The following is a 6,746-nucleotide window of genomic DNA, read 5'->3' on the forward strand; positions in this document are numbered from 1 at the left end:
CCACCTTATATTTCCAACAATTGTTATAAAAGATTTTTAGTTTCTCATATTAGAAGTTTAATAGCTTGAGAAAAGATCAGAGGTAATGGAGGTATAAAGGCTAGATAAGGATATTGACAATGAAAATTTGGATCTTGAATTGGCCATTGGGTAACTAAAGAAAGAAAAGAAGCAACTCTCTCACTGATTGAAAAGAATGAGAGATCTTGTAGTAGAAATGAATGAAAATCTCTACATTGAGGAAATAATTGAAGATATTTATCTAGAAAGAATTTTAGATAAAGTTGATGAAGTAATCAAAGACCTATTAGAAAAGAATTCCAATCTTCAAAAAGTTAGAAAGCTGAAAAGAGAACAAGAAATCTAATCAATTAGATTATGTGAAGTCATGGAAGAAAAAGATAAAGAAAAATAAGAGATAGAAGAAAGTAACAATGAAATTCAACATCTATCCCTTCAACAAATAGACTTCATTGATTAGCTTACTAATGAAAATTAAGAACTTATGAATCTAAGATCAAATAATGAAAGACTACAAAATAATTTCATTACTGAAAAGAAAACCTATGAAAGAATGATGAAATCTCAGGAAAGCATGAATCAATTGAATGAACAAAGTCAGCATAGATACAAAGGCAAAGTTGGAATAGGATACATAGAATAAGGTGAATCATCTTAGCAAAGAGCTCAAAAGAATCAAATACCCACTTGCAATTATTGTTGTAAGATAGGTCATACATCAAACAAATGCTAGAGTAATGGTAAAGAGAAATTCAATGGAAAGTGTTACAGTTGTAAGAAGCATGGTCATAGAGCAAGTGAATGTAAAGAGAAACCTAAGTTTGAAGGTGAATATCACAATTGTAAGAAATAATGACACAAATCTTTAGATTGCAAAACCAAGTAGTGGAGCCCAATAGAACAAATTCTGAAAGTAATACATGGTGTAGATGTCACTACTATGATGAATTTGGTCACATTGGAGAAAACTATTTGAAACATCATATGAGGAAAGTAGATACTATAAAAATATGTTTTACCTGTACAAAACATGGCCATCTTGCCAAGAATTGTATGAACAAAGGTAGAATTGAAAATGAAAATGTTAGAAACAATAGTTCACTAAGATAATGGGGAGGGAGGGGGGATGAATTAGTTATCGAACAATTAAAATATTTATCTTCATTAAAAATAACTTAACCATTGACCCAAAGTAAAAAACAACCATATATAATAAAGTGCACATAGACAATTACACCAGATATGTTGACTAAGGAAATTGTTGACCACAGGGAAAACTCCAGTGGGAATGGTGCCCACAAGATGATGTACTAATATGAATATTACTTGTTAGAGGATGGACCTTGTTAGGAGTCTATTATGACATTGAGGACAATAAGTCCCTACTATTGAGACTTTGAATCCCTATTAGGAGATTTCAACCATATTATGAGTTGTGCCAACCCTATTAGGGGTTGTGGTATAATGTACGCAAGAAGAGCCCACTGCCCAAACATGCAATTTCAACTACAAGAAAAGATCACTACTCGAACAAGTAATTTACTATTTTCTTCCTCTTTCCTTTTATCTTTCCTCTATCCTATCAGCTAGACCAATCATTTTTAGACCTTGTAGACTAGGTCACAAACCTCAAATCACTGAGCAAAAACCTCAACAATGAAGTTTTCTTCTCTTCTACACTGCTCTACTCAACTTTGCATTCCACACTTTCTACTTCTTATTATCAATTCACATTACATTCTTTCAATACCATGATAAAGGAAAATATCCTTTCTTTATATTGAGTCCATAAAAAAATTCCATGAGTCGGCTATTAGACCTTCTCAATTAATTATTAGAGGACCACATTAAGAACACACTACACTTAGTGATAAACTTAATCTTCTACTTTGCAACTTGAATAAACTTTTGTACACAATATTATAATGAGCAAGCTTAGCCACATCATCCTCAACCTTAGTCCTCAAGATATCAACTAGGCTAAGAGATATATCAAGTTTACCAGAACATGCCTTTGTAAACTCTATCTCAAAATAAACATCACCAAAACTTACATAACTTCTTCTAGGTTTTTCCTCTTTTTTTTAAAATTTTAGCTGCATATACCAGATACTGAGAAGTATCTCCCATAACCTTGGGTGGTTATCATGCTCAAATAGCCATCCATACCAACTTGATCTTTCTACTTTTCTTCTATCAGATACCATAGAAAACTTGCTATTTAGACATCAAACATGTTATGTTGACATCAATGAAAATCTCAATCATGAATGAAACATATCATCATAGTAGTACTCCCCCATAGGAATATCATCAACTTTCATGCTTCCAACCAATCTTCCAATAATCTCCCCCTTTGGAATTGATGGCAACATAGATGAAAAACATTCAGTTCAAAGAATACCAACATAAGACTGTCAGTCTTCAAATCCTATTTATGAATCATACTCCCCCATTGATATACCTCAATCCACTCTATACTAAATTATTATTTTGCATGGTGCACCTATGCCAAAACTTCTCCCTTAGCATACTACCAAACTTCTCCCTGTAGTGTAATGTTTTTCATGCCAAACTTCTCCCCCATTGACATCAATGTCAAAAATTTATACAACCAACATCTATGCATCAAAGTCTACAACAATTAATACTTACTAGCTTGAGTGTCAAAAGACACTATTCAAAACAATATCAACAAGATTCCTAGATGACTCTGTTCATCATAGATACTCCCCCATATAGGAAGCATCGGCATCTAGTCTAGAAAAATAATGGTGCTCTATTACCCTAGATTAATGCACTCTTACATCTTCTACTTTGATGTAGGAAGGGGCATAACCCCAAGCATACCTCACAAATACTCAAAAGTAGCTTTGGAAAGAGGCTTAGTGAATATATCTATAATCTACTCTTTAGTACTCACATACTCCAATCTAATTTCTTTTTCTAAAACTTTTTCTCTCAACATATGATACTTAATAGAAATGTGCTTAGTCCTCAAATGCAATACTATATTCTTAAACATATTTATTGTGCTTGTGTTGTCACAATGTATAACAACAGGTTCATTTATTTCTATCCTTATATACTTCAACAATTACTTCATCCAAATAACTTGATTGCAATTATTTGCTAATGCAACATACTTTTCTTCTATTGTACTTTGAGATGTAAAATCTTGCTTCTTTCTTAACTAAGAAACCAATCTTCCTCTAAGAAAGAAAGCTCCTCCACTAGTGGTCTTTCTGTCATCCATACTACTTGCCCAATCTACATTAGTATAAGCACTAGTAAAATCATTAGATTTTTCATACCGTAATCCAAACTCATATGTTCCCTTTAGGTATCTAAATATCCTTTTCACTTCTACATAATGTGCTTCTCTGGGATCAACCTGGAATCTTGCAACAATTCCAACTGCATTTGCTATATCTGGCCTTATGTGAGTCAGATATTGTGATCCTCTAATCATAGATCTATACTTTTTCTATTCAACAGTAGGTGTCTCATCCTTTATAGGTAACATGTGTCTAGTTACCATCGGTGTTCCAATAGGTTTACACATTTCCAAACCAAACTTTTTAGTAAATCTTTCAAGTACTTAGTCTAAGAAATAAAGATTCCTTCTTTATTCTATACAATCTACAATCTTAGGAAATATTTCATCTCTCATATTATACTCATTTTGAATTCTTTCTTTATCTCTTCTAAAAACTTCTTACTTTCTTCATCATTTCCTCCAAATATAATGTCATCAACAAATATTGCCAAAATCATCAAACCATCATCAGTTTCTTTCCAATATAGATTACTATCTTCCATACCTTTTCCATATTTGAGCTTTTTCAAATGCTTGTCCAACCTCACATACTAGGTTTTGGTTGCTTAGTTTAATCCATACAATGCTTTCCTTTATCTGCATACTATATCCTTATTATTTGTTAAAGGACATCCTTCAAGCTGCTTAATGTATACCTCTTCTTCAAGTTCTCCATTCATAAATGCTAAATTGACATCCATCTGATAGACTTTAAATTTTTTCTATGTTGCATAGTCTAAGAATAATCTTATAATTTCTATTCTAGCCACTGGAGCATAAGTCTCCTTATAATCTATTCCTTCTTACTGTGAGTAATCTTTACATACCAGTCTTGCTTTGTTTCTTACAATTTCTCCTTGCTCATTCATCTTGTTTATGAATACCCATTTGGTCCTATCACATTCTTGTCTGCTAGTATGGGGACCAATTCCCATGTCTCATTCTTTTCTATCTAATTCAATTCCTCTTTCATAGTTTTCTTTCAATAGTCATCTTTACATGCTTCATATGCATCTTAGGCTGAACTTGAGATATCAAGCATAGTTCTTTATTTACTTTTCTTCTTGTCATCTCACCTTTGTCTTTGTTTTTGATGATCTATTTAAGTGGGTGATTCTTTATCATGTTCTTTCCTAACACAGGAGTTGCTATCTCAACTCTTGGCTTTACTAAAGGTTCTGAGTTTTTTTCCTACCTTGGTTCTGCTTCATTATGCAAATCATTGTTAGTCTCAAGAAATACCTCATCATTCCTTAGCTTAGTAACATCATCATCATCTAAATTGTAATCAACTATTCTCTCTTGTATTATAAATTTCTCATCAATTCTCACATTTGCACTTACCATAATAGTCTTAGTTCTCTAATTATAACATCTATATGCCTTTCTTTTCAATGAATAACTAAGAAACATACCATCATCACTTCTACTATCAAACTTACCAATGTCATCATCTCTCTTTATGTAACAGTTACTTCCAAATATTCTAAAATACTTAATTGTAGGGGAGTGACCAAACCATAGTTCATATAGTGCCTTGTTCATGTCCTTTCTAACTTGCACTCTGTTCACAGTGTAGATTGCTATATTCACAGCTTCTCTCCAAAATGTCTTAGATACATCATTCTCTACTAACATAGCTCTTGCAACTTCTATAATAGACTTATTCCTTCTTTTAGCAATGCCATTCTATTTAGGTGTTCTTAGAGCTGATAGCTATCTTTTATTCCATTTTCTTCACAAAACATGTTAAACTCATTTGAAGTAAATTCTCCTCCTCTGTCTAATCTCAAACATTTAATCTTTACACTAGATTCATTCTCAACTTTATTCTTGAATATCTTGAACTTGTCAAATGCATTAGATTTATCTTTAAGAAATGCAACCCACATCATTCTAGACAAATCATCAACTAGAATCATAAAATACATTTCACCATATAATCCTTTAGTCATTGTAGGACCATTGAGATTTGTGTGTAAAATATCCAACTTTGCTATAGTAGTAAACTTCTTGTTGGGAAAAGAAGTTTTGTTATACTTTTCTGAAACACACTCCTTGCAAATTGGTGTTAGTAGGCTTTACTATCTTTAGAAAATCTCTGACAACAAACACTCTACTACTCCTCACAATACTATCAAACTTTATATGACAAAATCTCTTATTTCATAACCAACTATCATCTATCTTTGCAACCAAACATGTCATTTTAGTAGGATTCAATTGAAATACATTACCTCTAGATGTAGTTCCTATTCCAATTACCTTTCCATCCTTATCTTTGATCATGCATGTCTTTTCTGTGAACTACAATTGATAACCTTTTTCTACTAGTTGTCCAACACTCAAAAGATTATGCTTTAAACCATCAACAAAGTATACATCCTCAGTATTAGTTTTACCATTAAGAGTTATAGATCCAATACCTTTTACTTGGCATGTTGCATTTTTTCCAACTCTGACAATTCCTCCATCTTGATTTTTGAAGTCAAAAAACTTGTTCATATGATGTGAACAACCACTATCAATTATCCAATTAGATTTCTTCTCGACCTATGATACCAAAGCTACCTTCTCTAGAATTTCTTCTTTAATTTCCACAAATCCAATTTCATCATCACTAGCACTTAATGCTTGTTCATCCAAATCATTATCTTCATTTGCATACAAACATTCTCTATCTTTTCTAGGATTATGATTTTCCTTATACTTTTTCTCCCTTCTAGGACACTTAGATGCATAATGATCATATTCATCACAAGTCCAACACTTAAAGATTTTTTTGCCCCCCTTTTCTCTTCTTAACAGAAGGGCTACTCCTTCAACATTTCTATCTTCTTCAAATCTATTGCTGCTAGTAAAATCTCCTCTAGCACTTGTGCTTCTTGATAAGCTAGCTCAAATATTCAAGGCACTAAAAGCCATCTCTATTCTGGTCAATTCTTCAAACTGTCTAAGTTCATTCTCAAATGCTTCAAGCCTTCCAAGAAATGTCTCCTTTGTGAAATATTTGTTACATTATATCAATAGTTGTATCATCTAAACTACTAACTTAAATGGTGGTGTTAGAGTCTTCAATATCTTCCATATAACCTCATCATATTCTTTGGTTCCTCCTTGATCTTTAATACCTGTAGTAATTTCTAATATCATGCCTATATATGTTCTTACTGATTCATCTAAAAATCATTTTAGCATCTTGAAACAAACAAATCCACCTTTGTAGCCTCAATTTCTTAGAATGTTCATAACCTTCAAAACTATTTTCTAAAGCTTTCCAAATAAAATGTGAAGTAGCAAGTGATTTTACTTGATTGTACTCAATTTTAGGAAGTGTAGTTAATAGTACTTCCCTAGCTCTAATGTCACATGTGAAAAGATCTCTTTCTGCTTGGGTGCAAATTTT

Source organism: Cupressus sempervirens, chromosome 10, assembly GCF_028749045.1.
Source record: "Cupressus sempervirens isolate cs-2001-9-10 chromosome 10, ASM2874904v1, whole genome shotgun sequence".
Lineage (NCBI taxonomy): Eukaryota > Viridiplantae > Streptophyta > Pinopsida > Cupressales > Cupressaceae > Cupressus > Cupressus sempervirens.